The sequence below is a fragment of the Macrotis lagotis genome, chromosome 7, assembly GCF_037893015.1.
Source record: "Macrotis lagotis isolate mMagLag1 chromosome 7, bilby.v1.9.chrom.fasta, whole genome shotgun sequence".
In the NCBI taxonomy this organism is placed as follows: domain Eukaryota; kingdom Metazoa; phylum Chordata; class Mammalia; order Peramelemorphia; family Peramelidae; genus Macrotis; species Macrotis lagotis.
In genome coordinates this window covers 116,278,635-116,299,813 of record NC_133664.1, presented here as the reverse complement: position 1 = coordinate 116,299,813, position 21,179 = coordinate 116,278,635, and the positions used below count along the sequence as shown (strand labels likewise).

The following is a 21,179-nucleotide window of genomic DNA, read 5'->3' as shown; positions in this document are numbered from 1 at the left end:
GGAGAAAGAAAAAGGAGAGGGGGAATAGGCCGAGATATTTCATAGAATAAGATTTTTCTTCATTACAATGAGCTATTGCAATGATATGGAAGGGGGTGCAAGGGGGAATGAGGGAACCTTTGCTCTCATCAGAGATGGCTAGGAGAGGAAACAGCATATATACTCAATGGAATATAGACATCTGGAGTAATAAGGGGGAGGGATAGGGGGAAGGGGTGGGGATGTGAGTGATGGAGGATGGATGGACCATAGGGGAGAGTGGTCAGATATAACACATTTTCTTTTTTTTTACTTTTTGCAAGGGGCTGGGATTGGATGGCCTGTCCAGGACCATGGGGCCAGGTGGATGCTGGGCCTAAGAGGTGGTATGGGGACTCAGGGCCTCTTGGCCCCAGGGCCAGGGTTCTGTCTGCTGTGCCACTCAGCTACCCTACAGCAGAGTCAGAGTGAAAGGAGAGAGAAAAATATAGTACATGGTAGTGGAGAAATACGAAAGGAGGGAGTTGTGATCAGCAATGGCACTGGTGGAAAAATATGGAAGTAACTTTTGCCATGGACTTATCATGAAGAATGTGATCTATCCACAACAGAGTTGTTGGTGTTGGAACAAAGACTCAAGCACATTTCTTCTGATTCTTCTTCTTCTTCTTCTTCTTCTTCTTCTTCTTCTTCTTATTAGTATTATTATTATTATTATTATTATTTTGGGGGGGTGCAGGGCAAATTGGGCTGGGTAGCCCACCTGGGGCCAAATAGTGGGGTGACTGTTGGGTCTCTGAGGCCGGATTTGGACCCAGGTGCTCCTGGCTTAAGGGCCAATGCTCTGTCTGCCACCTAGCCACCCGTACCATTATTACTACTATTTTATTTTGTTTGTTTTTCTTTTTTTTTTTTTTTTGGTTTTTGCAGGGCAGTGGGGTTCAGGTGGCTTGCATGTCACAAGGCTGGGTGATTGTTGGGTGTACGGGGCCGGATGTGTGCTTGGGTGCTCATGACTCCAGGGCTGGTGCTCCATCCACTGTGCCACCTGACCATACCTACAATTATTACTATTTTTTTATTTTAATTTTAATTTTTTTCTCTTCCCTTTACTTTATCGCTCAAGTGAGTCTATATTTTTGGAGGGAAAGGGGGTATTTTGCTTGCTCTTAAACAAGAATATTTTATTAATGTATAAAAAAATTTGTACAAAATGAGAATAAATAAATATTAAAAAAAGAAAAGAAAAGAAATGTTTTGGTTTAAAATAAAAATAAATAAATAAATAAAATAGTAAGTTAAGTCATTAAAAAAAAGAAAATAAGTTCTTTAAGGAACTGTTTATTTTTTGTCTTTTCATCCCTATCTCTTCCCCTCCAGAACCTTCAACTCCATTGCTAGAACTTCCATGGGTTCTCATAGGTAAACATGCCTTCTTTTCTATCACCCACCTTACTCTCTTGGCCCACTAACCCCCATATCTGCCAGTCCAGTTTGCTATGTTCCTGCCTGCTTTCCCATTCCCTCCATCTTTTTTTTTTAATTTGTTAACATGAACTCTTTGAGGGCAAGACACCAGTTGGTTTGTTCATATGTCTCCCCAGCACTTAGCATGGTTATATAACAGGTGTTTGATAAATGCCTTATCATAGACTTACAGGAAGGGACCCCAGATATTATCTAGCCCACCTATACATTATAATTTGGGGTAGGGGAGATAAATATGTATGTATGTATGTGTGTGTGTGTGTGTGTGTGTGTGTATATATATAATATATATATATATATACACACATATATATACATATATATATATTTAATTGATATTTTATTTTTCCAAATACATGTTATGAAGGTTTTTCAACATTCATCCATATGCCTTTGCATATTTTTAAATTACAAAATTTCCTTCCACACTCTCTCCCCACCTCCCTCCCCTCATGAGTGAACATTCAGGTTAAAATTGTACATATACGTTTGTGTTAAACTTGTTTACAGATTAATCATTTTTGGTATGAGGAATTAGGAATATGGAAAAGATATACATAGGAGTTATTTTTTTAAAAAGTGAATGTGGTATTCATCAGATTATGAAGGATTTTGTTTTGTATTGTTTTTCTTCTTCTGGATGGGGGAATAGCATTGTCCATAGCTGGTCTAATACGCTTGTCCTAGCTCTCTGAACTGCAGAGAGGAGCTGCATCCATCAGAGTTGATCATCTCACAGTGTTGTTAATGTGTATATTATTCTCTTGGTTCATTATTTTTTTAAATCATGCTGTTTATTTATATATTTTGTTAGTTTAATACTTTATTCCCCCCATTACACATATAAGCAATTTTTATATTCATTTAATAATTTAAGTTCTCAAATCTTTCCCTCCCTGCCTGCCCTCCCCCTCCCGTTAAAAAGGCATGGAATTTGATATATAAATAACCTTTACAGTATTGATATACAACCTAAATAATATTAGGAAGTGTATGTCCAGCCTTTGCTTAAAGACTTCCTCAGAGGAGTAATCTAAGCCATTTCACTTTGGAACAACTGTAATTATTGGAGGTTTTTTCCGCCTTTGAACATAATGCCTAAATTGGCATCTTTGCCACCTGTATCCAGTATTCTTTGTTCTACACTCTGGGACCAAGGAGAACAAATCTAATACTTTCTCCACATGATAGTCCTTCACATACTTAAAATAGCTATCTCATGTAGGTGTATTTATGTCTTTTATTCTTCACCTCCCAGTCTTCTCTTCCCCATATTAAACTTGACATTACCTTCAGTTAATCACCATATGAACTCAAAAGCCCATCAGTAACCTGGTTGCCCTCTTGTTCACTTTTTCCTTTGTCAGTATCATTTTTAAATATGGTGCCTAGAACCCAACACAAGACCATACTAAGGTATTCTTTTCCTTCCCTTCTTTCCCCTAAATTAATATACCTCAGAACCTCTTTTTTCCTTTCTTAGCTCTTCCAATACCCTTTGAAGACTTCTGTTATAAAAGGATGCTTGTTTTCTTCTTCCCCATTAAATCTATATCATCATACAGTTCCATCTATTTGTTTCAATAAATTTATCTTTTTAAGTTTCTCAGGATTCTTTTTTTTATTTAATTTTTCCAACTAAACTGTGATCTTTTTTCATCAGGATTATTTGAAAATCCTCCATTTCATTAAAAATTCATTTTCTTCCCCATTTTACACCTTATAGGATTTTTCTCAGCTTTGTAAGGTTAGTCATTTTTGGTTATGATATTTATCTTTTATTCTTTTGAATATTATATTCTAAGATGTTCTCTTGTTTTCAGTAGAAACTCACAGATCTCATGTATTCCTGACTACTTTTTTAAAAAGTTAACACCCCTGCTTTTCTTCAGAATTTCTTTTTTTTAGAAAGATTTTTATTTATTTTGAGTTTTATAATTCCCCCCCCATTCTTGCTTCCCTCCCCCCACCCCCCACAAAAGGCATTCTGTTAGTCTTTATAACTTCCATGGTATATATTGATCTCAGTTGAATGTGATGAGAGAGAAATCATATCCTTAAGGAAGAAAAATAAAGTATAAGAGATAGCAAAATTACATAATAAGATAATTTTTTTAAATTAAAGATAACAGTCTTTGGTCTTTGTTCAAACTCCACAATTCTTCAATTCTTTCTCTGGATACAGATGGTATTCTCCATTGCAGATAGCCCCCAAATTGTCCCTGATTGTTGCACTGATGGAATGAGCAGGTCCATCAAGGTTGATCATCACTCCCATGTTGCTGTTAGGGTGAACAATGTTTTTCTGGTTCTGCTCATCTCACTCAGCATCAGTTCATGCAGATCCTTCCAGGCTTCCCTGAATTCCCATCTTCATGGCTTCTTTTAAAAAAATTATTTATTTTCGTCGATATGCATGTATACATTAAGTTACAAAATTTCCTTCCAATCTCTCTTCCCACCCCCCCCTCCTCCCCTCAGCGATGCTGACTGCTTCTTTCTGGATGTTTTTAATATCTATTCTTTGACATAGGAACTTTTGAATTTGACTGTGACATTCCCAGTATTTTTTTCTTTGAGGGGTTCCTTTCAAGATTAGTGATTACTTTTGATTTTTACTTCGCCTTTTGATTCTGATAGATCTGGGAGATTTTCATTTACGATTTATTACAAAATAGCATATGGATAGAGAATTTTAAAATAACTAAGTTCCCTTAAAACTGTGGTTCTTAAATTATCCCTCCTTGACCTGGTTTTGAGGTTAGTTGTTTTTGTCAGCAAATAGCTTTAAAAATCAAGTTTCCACCCCCAAAACTTTTGATATTATTATAATACTTTTGGCTGGAATCCATTTCTAGGGTAAGGTTAACCATTTTTTCTTCTAATCTTTTCCCCAAATTCTTTCCTTTAAAAGATTTTGTTTATTTATATTTTAATTTTTCTTTGCAAGACAATAAATGAGGTTAAGTAACTTGTCCAAGGTCACAAAGCTAGGTATTTATTAAGTGTCAGATCAGTTTTGAAGATTTGTCGGATCAGTCCTCCTGACTAGGGCTAGTATTCTACCCATTACACCACTTATTTATATTTTAAAAAAAAAAAATTATTTCTTATCTCAATTCTTCTAGATATTCATGAAGTCCTTGTAGAAAATCTGTTTTTTTCTTTCCTTGAAGTCTTTTTGCTAACTTAAAAGAGTTAGATTTGTAATTTTGGGGTGTGTTTTTCATTTATTCCATCTCTGTAATTTTAATTCCTGAATTGGCACCTATCTCAGGGTCAAGAGTCCTCTTTCTGTTGCAGTTTGTGTGGGATGCTCAGCCTTGTTTGGTTTTACCCTGTGTTCTTTGGGGTCTTGGATTATGCTCTACCTCCTGGATTTAACTAACTCTCCCTCCTGCATTTTTGATATTCAGAGCACTGGATCTCTAGAACCTTCTGTAGTTTCTTAGAACAGTGTGTCATTGACTTTAGCCATGAGTCTTGGTTCTCTGGGTATGAGGGCCAAGGACCACACTGGCTGACATGGCTGTTTGCTGCATCTGCTGCAGCCCTCCAACTTTCTGACTTCCTTGGGAAGGTTTCAGGAGTTCCCTCCACACAGAGGCTTCACAGGACCTGTTCTTTCCTGCAGGTGGCCCCTTTCCTATTGCTTGTGGACTTCTGGCTGGTTTTTTAATGCAGTTCTGGGATGAAAGAAGTAATTTACTGTACTTTCCTCCTTGGATTCCTTGATTGTTATTTGATTTAATAGGAACTTTAGGATTTTGATTGAACAAACATGGGCAAGTAGGCTTTGCAGAAAGTCCCTGTTACTCTATTCAAATAAACATGTGTAGGTAACTCCTTATCCTTCTGTGGTCCTTAGCCTTGACTTGACTATTATCTTATATACATTCATAATTAAGTATGTTCTTGTTCTTTGTTCTCCTGACTAGGAGGCTCAGAAACTCCACCCTCTTCCATTTGTGCAAGTCTCATTTTCTCTGTCCCCATTAATATCTATGTAGGAAATGGGTCAAATCTGTTTTCCTTTACTGTAATGTTAATACTCATTGAAAAATTTGAGTTTCTATCTAGTCTACTATCCATCTATATGGATCCTTAAGATTGAGCTTTTGTAAAGAAGTATTTATCATTTAGAGTTATCTTCTGATGATAATATTTCCACTTTAGATTCCTCTTCACCTAAACCATATACCCAATAGGTCCTTCTAGTTGAAAATAAGTCTGTTAGAAATCCATTTTCCCTTTATTGCTCATAATATCATTCAATAATATGAGATTTATATAGAGAGGGAAGCATGAAGACCACTATGTAATAATAATGCTAGTTTCACCTTTGGAAATTCCTATTGAAATTAGAATCATATAAAGTGTTAGTGTTTAAAGGTACCTTAGATATCATTTAATTGATCTTCATTTTTACAATTGAAAGGATTAAATCCCCAAGAGATTAGGTGTTATCATCCAGGTTCTGTGAATGTTCTAATGAACACCATTAGCCCTGCTCACTGCTTTCCCCCTTTGCTCCTTCCCCCCAACTCTTTGGGAATATGGTGATAGTTAATCATTGTCAGTCAATAAAATCAATCCCTCAGGAAGCATTTTTTTATTTGCTAGTTACTATGCTAATCCGAAAATGCAAGGATTAAAACAAAACAAGGGCTACTCTTAGGAAACTTACTTTCTAATGGAGCCAGCACAGCTTATTAGACAACACCTTATCCAGTACTTTGGATCCCATGGCCCACTTATTCTGCCTGTCTTGAACTTGTGTCCTCTTCTGTAAAATGAGGGAATAGGACTAGATCCTTCCTTACAGTAAACCCTTTAGTCTTGCTTGGTGGCACTGGGAGCAGAGGAGATATTAAGCATGTAAAATCTATGTATGTGTATCTATACTGAGAGATTAAAATAGAAAAGATGACCTTATTCACCTTGAAGCTATCTCAGAATGGTCTAGAAGTACTTAGCATTACTTTATAGGCCATTGAACTCAGAGTTGGAATTATAACTGAGACACCCTATAATGCAAATAGGAATGTCCCCAGGTCTTTCAGTATTTTATGAGACATTTCATCCAAACCAGAAAGAGTTTTTAGCACAATTAACCCTTAAAAAAATCTTTCTGAGAAAAAGTAATTTTTAGAACTGAATACTTGCTATTTGAATTCAACACTCTGTAAAATATAAACATGCAGAAGTTATGCATACATTCACATGCAGTTTATCTTTGTACAGGGCTCATATGTTTAATAAAATCTAATGGAAACTTCTACAAGAGGAGAATACATTTTTAAAGAGTGATGAACAAGGGCAGCAGTAAAACAACAGCTTGCAGCATTTGCTTTGAGTCCCTCTAGATTCGTGGTTTTATTTTACATTAGAAATGACAGTACAGTGATGATTATTGCTCCTTGGGGACTGATAGGAAAGGAAACAGAACCCAATTATATTAGTCATTAGTATTCTCTACAGAGTGGGAGTCTTCATAAGGAGAGCCACACAGGTTGAGATATGAATCTGAGTTGTATATATTTTTTTTCAACTATTGAGCCATCTTTGACAAAGGTTAAAAAAAAATAGAATTTCAGGCCTATTTTTTTCTCTGTCTTTGAAGGAAAGGGGAAAAAATCAAGTACCCCCCAAATTTTGTAAGTCATCCATCTAATTTTTTATTACTCAAGTGAAAGGTCTATTCCAGTATTTCTCAAGAGTTGGTCCTGTGGGCCCCATGTTGACATGTTTCACTTTTATATGGCAGTTTGGATGTATTTGAAACTAAAAGACAACCAACCAAGTCCTTGGGAATCACTCAGCTGGAGACCAACTATCAGCCAGCCTCCTTGCTGATTTAAAGCACTCAAGGAGACAAATGTAGTGTGACAAAGTGCCCTTTCTCAAACTTTTTTGTTGTCTATTGGCATGACCTGCCCCCCCATTCCTACTCCACCAATAAATAGACAAGTAAACAAATCAATAAAGATGATTTTTGGGGGGGGGGTGCACCTGAATATTAATTTGGGCAAGAAATACAAGGAAAATCTTCTGCCTAGGAATCAGATGCATGCTTCCAAAAACAGGATCTGGATGCCACACAGTTTGACAGTGAGAGGCAGGAAAGATTCTTTGGCTTCTCTTTCTAACGTCTAAAGAACATATGATCCATAGAGCTCATTTTGGTTGTTAATTATTCTGAACTTTTATTTTAGAGAGATTCCTTGTTAGGATTCATGTTTTTGTACTCTCATTTGTGGTTTTTTTTACTTGTTTTTTTAATTTTGTGTTTGAATTTTTCTTTCAAATAAAAATTAGTTTCTAGTTTCTTCTTTTAAGAGTTTCATTTCTCTTTTTGTAGGGATATAGTTGAAAGAATGCTGAAATCAGAATGTTCCCTGAGGCCCATAGAACTGTTGGGGGATTCCTCAACCCAGGTCCTAGAATCCTAGAGTAATTCTTCCCATCTTGTCCCTTTTGATTGGAGGTCAATAAATCTACAGGCCAAGCTAAAAGATTAAGCTTAATTAGTATCAGCTGAAGGCAGTAGCTTAGTGAGTAGCAACTGCATTACAAAGATAGATTGGTATATAGAATTTAGAACAGCTTTAGGGAAGCATTGCAAGCTGCAAAAAGGAGCTATTTAGTGAAGCTGCTTGCCTGGCCACTTGACTAATTGTGGAGGTTGAGTAATAGGTGCCAGGTGTCAAGTGGTGGTTTGGTAGAGAGAAAGTTTTAATCTTGTGTTTGTAATTTGTTAAACTTGTCTAAAAAGTTGCCAAAGATCTGCTCTCTTGGGGCAGCTTGGTTGCATAGTGGATAAAGCACTGGCCCTGGAGTCAGGAGTACCTGGGTTCAAATCTGGTCTCAGATACTTAATAATTACCTAGCTGTGTGGCCTTAGGCAAGCCACTTAACCCGGTTTGCCTTACCAAAAAAAAAAAAAAAAAACCCTGAAAAAAAAAAGATCTGCTCTCTTCTGGTGAGGACATTTCCTGTAGTTAATTTGACTGGACTATCTTGGTGAGGCATCACTTAGTAGAGGTTAGTCTAAATGGAATATTCAGATGAGACAAGAGGTCTTGAAGGTAGAATCTGTGGGTTTTTCTCATTAAAATACAAACTGATGCTCTATTTCCATAGCACTGTATTTCTTGATTTTTAGAACCTTTTTTATGAAAAAATATTCCTTTGACATTCAAAGCACATAAGTTTTATCCATGTCCTGGACTGGAGGGGCTTGCATAATTGTGAAAATATGAGCTATGTCATGCAGGGTTCTCTAAAATGGGCAGACAGGTCAATGTATAGAGTTCTGATAAAAAGTGATCCACTAGAGAATGAGATGGCAAACCACTCCAGTATCTTTGTCAAGAAAACCCCATGGTCAGTATTAAAATGATAAAAGAGGTGACATTGGAAGATGAGCCCTTGAGGTTGGTGAGTGACCAGTAATACTACTGGGGGAGAGTGAAGGACAGCTCCAAGTAGCTCCTGTAATAATAAAGTGACTGGAGCAAGACAGAACAGAAACTTCACTGGGGATGTGTCTGGTGATGAACCAAAAGTCCAGTGCTTTAAGAACAATTCTGCATAGGTGTTTAAGATTCTGTAAGCTAGACTTGAACAATTTTGTGGACCCAGAATTGCCAAGATGGTTTTCAAAGAAACAGAGGTGCTAGAGACTAAATTGCCAACATTTGCTGTGTTATGGATTTCCAGAAAACCATCTACTTTTGCTTCATTTACTACACTAAAAACCTTTGTGTGGATCCCAACAAAATGTGGCAAGTCCTCAGACATAGGAGATCTCTTAGTAGATCATCTTCTTTGTCTCCTGAGGAATTTGTTGATGAGCAAAAAAAGCAACAATTAGGATCAAACATGGAAAAATTGATTGGTTCAAGATTAGAAAAGGAGTAAGAGAAGGCAGTACATTGTCATCTTATTTAATATATGCAGAGTATGTGAAATTTCAGGCTGGATGAATCAAAAACTGAAGTTAAGGTTATCTGGAAAAATACCAACAATTTCAGATATGCAAATAGTACCACTCTAAAGGCAGAAAGAAGCCTCTTGATGAGGGTGAAAGAGGAGAATTTAAAAGTAAGTTCGAAGTTCAACATCAAAAAAAAAAATTAAGATCTTGGCAACTGATCCCATCATTTCCTTGCAGTTAGAAGAAGAAGTGGAAAGAGTATTAGATTTTATATTTCTGGACTCAAGGAATGCTGCAGACAGTGACTACAGTCATGAAATTAAAAGATGCTTGTTCCTTGGAAGGAAAGTTATAGCAAATCTGGACAGCATACTAAGGAACAGAGACCTCACCTTACTGACAAAGATCCTCATAGAAGCTATGGTTTTTTCAGTAGTAATGTATAAATGTGAGAGTTGGATGATAATAAAAACTGAACACTTCAGAATGGATACTTTTGAATTGTGGTGCTAGAGAAGATTTTTGAGAATCCCTTGGACAGCAAGATCAATTCTGTCAATACTTAAAGAAATTAATTCAGACAATTCACTGGAAGGTCAAATATTGAAGCTGAAACTTAAATACTTTGTTCACATAATGATGGGACTCATTGGAAGAGAGTTTGATGTTGGGAAAGATTGAAGGCAAAAGAAAAAGGGGATGACTGTTATGAGAATAATGAATAAAACAGATAGTGGAGGTTAGAAGGACCTGATGTGCCATGGTCCATGGGATCACAAAGAACCAAACAACCACAGGTGCTTAGTTCAAATTCTGACTATAATTTATTAGCTGTTTGACCAAAATATGTCCATTTGTTGTTTCTGTGGATGTAGGATTCCTTTTTATTTTCTAAATTACTTGAAAAATTGTCTAAAGCACCAAACAAGGATGCTCTGTAATATTGAAGAACTTACCTGGACTTTAATCATTTCACTTTTTACAATTAGGTCTATATAATACCGTAACATATGGGGTTTCAGAGACTGTCACCAGTATATAACCTCTTTTGAAACATAGATTAATTAATAGACCATGGTTCACCCCTTTCTATCTCAAAGAAGGAAATGGATGCAACTAAGAAAGGGAATGCCTTCTTTACATCTTCCCAGTTATCCCATATTGGATCCAAAATGTACCCCAACCAATTGTGTTCAGCTCATCTTTGAGTCTTTCTCAAGGAACTTTCACATCATATTTTCACTGATCCTCATTTTGGATCTCTGACTAAACTTGGGGGCAAGTTCCTATATTTAAAACCAATTGTGGGTGGCTAGGTGGTATAGTGGATAAAGCACCAGCCTTGGAGTCAGGAGTACCTGGGTTCAAATCCGGTCTCAGACACTTGATAATTACCTAGCTGTGTGGCCTTGGGTAAACCACTTAACCCCGTTTGCCTTGAAAAAACCTAAAAAAAAAGAATCCTAATAAAACCATTTGCTTGAGTTTTATTTAGTTTTTTTCTATTCAACTCAACCAGACATAAATTTTGCTAATGTTCCTAAGCCATATACTTATTACTGCTTTGGGCAACGTTTAAGGACTCACCATTTGTCTCTAGGGTTTTCTGGTTTTGTTTTATTACCAGTACTATTATTAAAGCCAATAAGTCAATCCACAATGTTTTCCTTTTTTAGATTCATAATGACAGATATGGTATAAACACTAGCAATGGTGAAATTATAGCAATTGTATTAGTGAAATGGGGCTGTGTTCATGAAATTATATTATACTATAACGTTTGGTGTGACTCATTCCTTATAATATGATATATTCTTAAGTTACTCCATTAGACTTTAAATATACAATATCCTTTTTTTCTGTGTGGCCATTTCATCTCCAGTTCAATTTCTTTAAAAAAAAACATTCTTCATTTTGGTAGCTAAAGCTTCCATTGACCAGTCTCTCAGAAGTAAATTTGGAATGATTTGTGATAGGAAAATGTGTAAGTCATTCTAGAGTCTGAATAATTAATTTCAAATTCAATTTACCAATATTTAGAGAACTTTGGGGGTTGCATCCATCTCTATAATATGCTTCAACATTCATATTCTCTTTGATAAACTTCCTTGTAAAGCTGTGTGGTAGCAATTGCTTAATGCAAATCATAGTTCCTTTATATGGTTGAAAAATAAAAAGGAGGCAGATATTATTACCCTTATTTTACAGATGGAAAAACTGAGGCACAGGATAAGAAAATGGCATACTTAAAATATGGCTGATAAAACAGCATATGAGACTCATGATATTGTTTGGCATAATAACTATTTAGCAGTCATTCCTGCATATTAGATATGAAACTATTATTTTCTTTTTATGCTAGTTTGTTGTAAGTAAATAAAAGAAACTTAAATCAATGAGTAAAACAGTATCTTGAAAAGACATTGGCTCCAGGAGGCTAGGTGATGTAGTGATAAAGCACTGGCCCTGGAGTCAGGAGTACCTGGGTTCAAATCAGGTCTCAGACACTTAATAATTACCTAGCAGTGTGGCCTTGGGCAAGCCACTTAACCCCATTTGCCTTGCAAAAACCTAAAAAAAAAATGATAAGAAAAGACATTGGCTGTATATTCTAATCCTTTTTCTGCTCTTGACTTGCTGTGTGACCTTAGGCAATTCTTTGGGCAAATTCTTAAGATTTAAAAAAAATTGGGGGGGGGGCGGCTAGGTGGCATAGTGGATAAAGCACCAGCCCTTGAGTCAGGAGTACCTGGGTTCAAATCTGGTCTCAGACACTTAATTACCTAGTTGTGTGGCCTTGGGCAAGCCACTTAACCCCGTTTGCCTTGCAAAAACCTTTAAAAAAATTTTTTTTTTCTTTCAAGTAAAAAGGTGTTTGTAAGGAGACCCAGGTTCAAATATTGCATTAGGTTGGATTAGATCATGTTCATTTAGTTGTTCTTCCTTTGAAAGGAGGTGAGTCCTATGAATCAAATCACATTCTTACATGCCAAGAGTAGACTGAAATCTTCTGTTGCGTTAGAATTTTGCAATCAGTTTGTTGCTCTTCTGCTGAGTCTCTAAACTTCTGTTATAAATAGGCATACATATTAATGTAGACCCTGCATTGCAGGGACCCTTTTCTATTGGAAGTCAATTATTTTAGTTTTAAAATGTCAAAGAGACTGATATTTTTGTTTTGACAGGAGAACTGTATGTTCTTAAAACTGAAACTATTATGGTAGGTTTTAGCAGTATCCATTTTAATAGGATTCAACTTTTAAAATCCAAATTTTACTCTTTGAAGATAAAGTATGAATTTGAGTTATATATTATAAAAGGCTAGTGAATCTAGATTTTTGGAAGATAAACATATATAAGTTGAATGATGAGAAGAAAAATAGTTCTGGTAAGGGAGAAAAACAAAATTAGATAAAAAAAAATGCACCATCTAGATTATGTAATGATCATACCATGACTAGGTTTTCTTCCTGGAAGTAGTGACTAAATTTTATTAATAGAGAAGGAACAAGCAAAATTTTGTGAAAATAAGGAGCAGCTAGGTGGTGCATGAATAGATCACCAGTCCTGGAATCAGTAGCACCTGAGTTCAAATTCCACCTCAGACACTTAATTGCTTGGCTGTGTGACCTTGGGCAAGTCACTTAACTCCCCTGCCTTAAATAATTTAAAAAGAAAAGAAGGGACAAAAAGAAAATAGAACTTGTTAAATTTGAAAGTTAAGGGAAGAGAGGAAGCAAAATGTGGTGGAAAGGTCACTGGACTTGGAAGTCAGGCTCCTCAAGTTTCCTAATCAATAAAATCAAGAGAATAGACTAATTAATTTATAATGTCCTTCAAAATCTAAAGTTCCTGTGATTTTTATCTTTCCAAGATGGGAGCATGAAATGAAAGTGAACACTTGAATTTGATATTGATATAAAGATATTTAAAATATGATTGTATTATTGTTAATATTAAATTGAAAATAAATATTCCAGAATTAAACATCCAAAATAATTTTCAGAAGCAATACAAACAAAATAAAATTATTATTCACCCTCTAACATTTTTAGAAGGCATCCTGAACATATTTTTAAGCCACACAATCAATCTAGTCTTATTACAATATATAGTCTTATCTGGTTTCTGTGAATCCAAGTTATAGTACCCTATTTGATCACTTAAGTTATTTAACAAATTCACCTTCAAAATGCCAAAGTTTTGCTGTCATTGAAAATATTTAAAACAATGTTCCTTATCATTAATTTTGAGAAGGGCTCAAAAATCATAATGTAATGATATTTATGAACATGAATATCATTAAAGTATCTATTAAGGTAGGTATTAAGAACTAGCCAGGAAGTGGTTAATGAATCTTTGCTTGAATGGCATGTGTTTTTCTCATATCTTATTTTGAAGCAGCAGTTCATTTTCCCCTTCACATAATCTCAGAATCACAGAATTTCAGAGTTGATTGTCTAGTCCAACCTATACAACTTTGTATTTTTCCTCAATTAAATTTCATTTTATGGTTCATTATTCTATCTGGTCTTATGATCTGCTAGCTATTCTTACAGATTTTAATTTGGAAATTTGCCAAGCATGCTATATTTGATGTGAAGTGCTGTACCTGATGTCAGGAAGACATGGTTTTGATTCCCACTTCAGACACTGCCTAGGTTTATAATTGGAAAAAACCATTTGGTCTGACTAGGTTTCCTCTTCTCATCTGCAAAATGAGGGACTTGGATTTGATGAACTTTATGGTCACTTCCAGTTCTAAATTTTTGACACTATGATCTAGTGATCTTTTCTGGAATCACTGAAAAAAAATGTTGACCAAGATCAGATCTTTAGGATACCTGATTAGAAATTTCTAAGTTGATATTAAGCCATGATTGACTTCATTTTGGGTCTAGTCCTTTTTGAATAGCATAGCTTTATAAAATTATTTTTTGTAACATAAATATAGTATGTATACAGTTCCTAGGATAGTCCCTGCCCTTATGAAACTTAAAATTAGTTGGGAAAAGACAGAACCCAAAAGGAAGCTGAAAAAATGGTAAGGTGGAGGTAACTCTACCAGGAGGAATCAGAAAAGTCTCCAAAGTTGAGAGATGAAATGTCTGAGAAGAACTCTTTCCTTAACTGTAGATCTGGAGTTCATGGCCTCCCTGACTATTCAGAGGGAAGGGGTAGTACTGAGATTTACAAGATAGATGAGATCTCAAGGGAAAATGAGAAATTTAAGTATACTGTTATAATTTCCTTGGTCCAACAACCTAGTTCCTCCATCAAAAAAAAAAAGTTAATCTGGAATTACCTATTCCTTTTTTTTATTTTAAGTTTTTGCAAGGCAAACAGGGTTAAGTGGCTTACCCAAGGCCTCACAGCTAGGTAATTATTATTAAGTGTCTGAGGTCCGATTTGAACTCAGGTGCTCCTGACTCCAGGGCCAGTGCTCTATCTACTGCGCCACCTAGCTGCCCCTGGAATTACCTATTGTTGACAGTCATATATTGGCTTGATTACTACTTTGCTTTCTGCAACTTCAAAAATCATTCGTCTTCTAGAATTTTGATAGTGGTTAATCTTATTTACATGTTGTTTTTAGTCTGTCCTCATGTTTGTTTGTAGTTGTTTTTAAAAATTGGGATAAAATTTTCCTTTCTCTGCCTTTTGATATCTTTTCCATTTGTCAAGTCCTTCACTTAGAAAGTGATTTGTTTCATACTGGTCACTGTTATATGTCAAAAACAGTTAGATTCTATCTATACACATCTCTACTTTACCTCTACCCACAAGTCATACAGACACAACTTGGCTTTTAGTTTCCTTCTAATAATTTTTGTTCTAGACTTTTCAAGATCAAAGAAAATAGAGGCAAAGTAAAGGTGGAGTAGTTCAGTAGAACATGAGTATCCATTATCATCATCTTATTCAAACTGAGCAATGATTCTAACTAATCTTTGATCCTTTGATAGCTTAGAAAAGATAGCTTAGAAAACAAAACAAAACAAAAAACCTTACTTGTGTATTGTTCATAGTAATAAATGCCTCTCCCTGTGTTTTAGTGGTTCTGATATGTAGTTGTTATACACTTCTGCCATTGTTTTGTAATTATTCTAAGTTACTTGCCCCTCCTTCCATCTGTGCTTCCATATTGATCTTTTAGGCAAATTTCCTTTGTTTGAATCTTAATTTTTAAGTTTCCCAACTCCATTTTCCTTGCCAAATAGGAACCACTGAATCCTGAGTTTTTTTCCCTGAATCCTGCTCTTCCCAATGTTTTATGTTTGTTTATTCTGTCAGTTGCCTCTAAAGTACCCATAATTTCTAAAAGAAATTATTTTTTCTGTAGCTGCATTTTCTTTTCTTCATTTGGTTCCTAAGTGTCACATCTTTTTCTCTAGAAATAGAAATATCTTTTATATAGTTTGTTATCCTCTATGTCATTAATTTTCTTTGGTCTTTATACACATATATAACCTCTTATTTAGTGAATATAGTGATTTCTGTTTGTTCCCAGTTGCCTGACAGGACTAAAGAGGGAAGACAACCATCCTTCTAAATAGACCTGGATATAAGCCTAATGTAAAATTAGGGCAAGGATATATAAATATATATATATATAAAACTCAGGATAGATTGCCTCTTTAAGACCACCTAATCTTTGATACATTAAGAAAATTATTCTTTGAGGAACCTTTTCCTATGATGAAAATATAGGAAACTGGATGACAGAGAAAAAATAGGTAGCTTTAGTCTTTACCTTTGATTTTTGGTTAATTGAATGCTTATTATGTACCCAAGAATAAAGAATCATCATGGTCAAGAAACTATATGGTAGATGGCACTTGAATATCTATGTATACTTTAATTTAACAAGCACTTATTATTCTAAGGTACCCTCTCCTACTTGTTATTGTTGAAATACCTGATATCTTTGGAAATTCCAGAGGATCTCTATCTCTTTGTCAAACTGAAAAGTTGATGTGAAGTGCTGTACCTGAACTGATAGAACCTACAAATCAAATTCATCAACAATGTATCTTGCTACTAAAAAGCTTCCAGTCTAATAAATAAGAACAATGCAAACACAGAAAGGCACAGATTTGTTCAGAAAACTGAACATTGAGCAAGGTCAGGAATTTTCAGTTATTCTTTGAAAATTTACTTATTTAATTTACTATTTTGACAATACCTGAGTCGAATCTGATTTTGGATTCTATTTGTTTTCTTTATTATAATTATAAAACTTCTTCCAATATGATACTGATGAGAGAAATTAAATAACTTGCCTAAGGTCACAGGTTTAATAAGTTTGTGAGTCAGAATTTAAACCCACATTGTGTCTGACTCCAAGGCTCATTTTTGTGTTTTTGTTTGTTTTTACTGTCAGAGGGTGAGAGGGAATATAAATTAGGATAAACAGCTGGGTTATCAGAAGAAATGGACAGTGCTGGAGGAATACTTGCTTGCCAGAGGAGTTAGCTAAATGAGTTCTTCTGGTTTGCTGACAGAAGCAGAATTTTCCAAAATTCAGGTAGCTATAAAAGCAACATAAATCTGTAGTCCCTGCTGTGCCCTTTGGAATGGGGGAAGAAAAATTTGCCAATATAAAAAGTTGCAGACAACCTGCAGAGATGGCGTGTCTGTCGCAGCACACTAAGCTTTCCATTAGCATTCTTGGTATGTTAGTTTGGGGACTAATGCTGTGCAGAGGATAAGTTCTGAGTAGTTTGAGTAATTTGTTTCTGCAAAAAGATTGCAAATGGACTGTAGACTTTTAAGGCCAATTAATATGTTCATGAAAATAAGCAATATGAAGAGACAGCATTTTGAAACTTTTAGCTTTAACTGAATGCATTAAAATATTCCAGACTCTGTTAATATTAGATAGTATGCTAAATATTCTCACCCCACCAGCCTATTCCTTATTAATATAAAAGCTGAGACCTAGAGACTCATTTAGCACATAATTATTTGTCAAATGTTTTGCAGGGCTTCCAGTTAAAACACTGATTCATAAAAGCAAAGACATCAACTTAGAACAGTGATGACCTGAAAAAATGTGAGACAAAGCATTGCTAGATACACAAAAGAGAATTGAAAGATGATAATGAAACATCAATTATTTTTGCCTTTGGATTTAAAAAGTATAAATTGACTAGCTTTTCTTTTTCATTTCTCCAAAGGAGGTTTAAAAAAAAGTTTGTTTTGTTTTGTTTTACTTTTTTCCTCTCTCTTTTATGTATAAGTTGAACTTTTGAAGCCACATAAAGGAATGATTCCTTCCCAGTTATAGAATTAGACTGTTGAGAGGGTCCTAATACATCTTTTGACAATCCCTACCTTGACATTCCCATCAAGTGAAGAATTGAACAATTTTAGTATTGGGGACCAATTACCTACTGAGGTATCCTATTCTATTTTTAGGTAATATGAATCATTTAGAAGTTCTTATAGTGTTTCCAGGTCACCTTCCAATAATGTTTACTGTTGGTTTTAGTTTTGCCCTCCTCAGCCAACTATCATGAATGATTCCCTTTTCACATATCAGTCTCCCAAATATCTAAAGGTGATGATTTTGCCCTCTATAGAGTTTTCTTCATTTTTAAGTTAAACTCCTTCAGTGCCTTCACTATTCTTTATATGTGAATAGGACTGGTTCCTGGTTGTATAACAAATCAGCATTCAAGTACAGGTGTTTGATTCCACATTTAATACTTGTTCCATTTTGCCATAGTCCAAAAGTCAGGAGGATATCATCAAGTAGTTCCTATAATAATTTACTCTGGTATAAGGACTCTAAAACCATAGACTTTTGTGATGAAAAAAATGAATTGAGAAAAGAAGTGATAAAATTATTCTCCTTCCAGATACTTGCAGCAGTTCTCCATATTATTGTTGACTCAGATTCACTGAAACAGTATAAAAGATTGAAAGATACAGCCTGTTGAGCTACAAGGAAATAGCAATCACTGCTGACAGATATGTGAAGATGAATCCTTGCTAATTTGTTAACTGAATCTTTTGTTTATATTCAATCCATTAGGCTAATAGCCAATTCTCCCCAGACAGTTTATTTTTCTAACTTCATAGTCAGGAGTTCATCTTCAAGAAATTTTTATTGAAAGTACAGATTGCAAGACACCTTATATATTGCTGTACTCCAATGGAATGAATTTAGGTTAGTGCTTGTCATATGTTCTCTGCTTCAGTTTCATCATTGGGACACATTATTCATTAGATGTCATTTAAGTAATCATTTTAATTTTATATTACATAGTATCTTTGTGATGAAGTAGTTAAAGTGGATGACACTAAAGGATATTTTTTATAAGGATTATAGAATTTAAAACTGAAAAGGGATAGGGGAATGGATGTTCAGCATTGTTAAGCAATTTTCCCAAAGTCCAACATCTTTAAATTGTTGGAGGTAGGCTTTAAAATCAGGTCTTCAGTTTAATGTCTGTTTCCTCTGCTTAGCTAACATGGTCCTCTGGTCTCTCCTACGATGACGAACCTACTGGGCTCTCTCCTGAGCTCCATGGAGAAAACGCCCAGCATTGGTGATCAGGAGACCTGTGGCAAGGCCAGAGAACAGGCTGCTCTCCTAAAGAAATTGCAGGAGCAAGAAATTCATCCGAAAGAGGAATTAGTGCTCTGCCCAAAAGTTCCAGCCAATGAACAAGATTGATAGGATAATATTACATGATGTTCTGGAGGTGGCTATGACATCCTTCTCCTTTGGTGAGGATGATGAATGTCCATACTTCATGATCTTGGAGAAAGAGTTTGTGCTATCTGATGAAGAGCTTGATTCATTCCACCGTGGGGAGAAATGGGATCCACAGCAGGCAGAGGGGAAATAGAGGCTTAAAGAGCTAACCCAGTGGCAAAAGGAAGAAGCTGCCCAGCATGGCCCTCCTATGGTCAGCCCTGTGAATGACTCTCTCCTTTGGGAAAGGGGCAGTCAAGAATGCTGCCCATATGCTACAGACCAACAAGACCCTTGACTGTGTTCTAGCAGCCAGTAAGACCAGCACATGCACCACTGAGGAGGCCACGAATGAGATCCGTGCCAAGAAATATCTTTGTCAGAGTAGAGAGGAAGGGGCTCTCAGCTCTGAGGTCTTTTGTGTCTCTATCTCTTTCCCCTAGAATCCCTGTGGGACTTTGGAAAGGGGGAATGGAGACATGGATGAAGTTACAGGCACTACAACGGCACCCTGTCTCAACTTCTGATGATCATACAAGCAGTTGACTTCTGAGCCTCCAGTGGAGCCATTAGTATGGGGAGATGGGTGTGGAGGCTCTCCTACCATGATCTGGTCTGAGTGGTTTTAGATTTTTAAAATGCTGGCTATATGGGATAGTTGGATGAATCTCCTTCCAATCTTCCCTAAAAGATGTGTGACAAAATATAAGAGGGAGTATTTAAGCTATGCCTTTTCCTGAGGGTGTTTCTCTTCCCTCAAAGCTAAGGGTAATTTTGTGCTCAATAAATACCGTTTGACCTCAAATGCTGGTTTGTGCTTGGGGCAAACCAGATATCTGGAAAAAAACAATAACATGGTACTCTGAGAATATGTTATTATTCTTGTGTCTGCAAAAAAGTAGCATTTTTAAGGGGCAACTAAGGGCACAGTGTATAGAGCATTGACCCTGGAGTCAGGAGGTCCTGAGTTCAAATTTTACCTCAGACATTTAATAATTACCTGTGTGACTCTGGGCAAGTCACTTAATCTGCCTGGCCAAAAAAATCCTAAAAAACAAAAAACCACTGACCCCAGAATCATTACTATCTCCTGATCCAAGGTATGAGATGAAGTCAATGAACTTTAGCTAAAGTGCCTTGCCCCTCCCTGTTCCCCAGGCAAAAAAACTAATCTCAATCAACTAAACTTTGAATCCCTGTCTTAAAGGAGAGGATTAAATCTTTGCATACATCCCTAGTTACCTCATCTCTAACTCTAGTGCCTTGCCCCTCCCTGGCAAGATTCGGTAAATCCCTGTTCCCCAGGCAAAAAACTAATCTCAATCAACTAAACTTTGAATCCCTGTTTTAAAGGAGAGGATTAAATCTTTGCATACATCCCTAGTTACCTCATCTCTTACTGCCCCTCATCAACTTATCTCTCCTTACCTCATCTTTGCTCTGAGCTTCCCACCCCCATTCACTCCTCAATTTGCTTGATTTAGGCCAGCCTGTTCTAGTGGAGCATGAGCCCCCAGTAACATCTAACTCCCTTATGTCCCCCTTTCCTGCATGTCCCCAGTTTGCTCCTCCTCCTTTGCAGACCAGCCTACTCTGGGCAAGGATCTCCCTCAAATTCTACCACCCTCTTCTTGCAGCTTCTCCATCAGATCCATGTTGATCTAAAACCCAGTCAGGGTCTCATGGCTGTCCCCTCCCCCCCTTACCTGTCTTTGTGGTTCTACTCAACCCAGCTTGTAGCTGTCTCGTCTTTGCTTAAATTTAATCTTCTTAAAGTCTTCTTCAAGAAGTCACCTTCTTGGGGCTGCTAGGTGGCGCAGTGGATAGAGCGCCATTCCTGGAGTCCGGAGTACCTGAGTTCAAATCTGCCCTCAGACACTTAATAAATACCTAGCTGTGTGGCCTTGGGCAAGCCACTTAACCCCATTTGCCTTGCAAAAACCTTAAAAAAAAAAAACAACTCACCTTCTTTACCTTGCTAAAGAACCTAACCTTTGAGCTTTTTATGCAGTAACCTGTGAACTTTTGAAATAACCTGTGAATTAAAATCTATGCCTTTTCTTACCC

At 36.2% G+C, this 21,179-nt stretch overlaps 1 protein-coding gene and 1 pseudogene across 3 annotated transcripts in view; both read left to right on the top strand.

Annotated features, from left to right (window-relative positions):
- The window catches only part of EXOC4 (exocyst complex component 4), a 914,582-nt gene that overhangs the window by 485,754 nt on the left and 407,649 nt on the right, over positions 1-21,179 (top strand). The gene's annotated exons all lie outside the window — the stretch shown is intronic.
- On the top strand, positions 239-21,178 carry LOC141492920 (sperm-associated antigen 7 pseudogene; annotated as a pseudogene).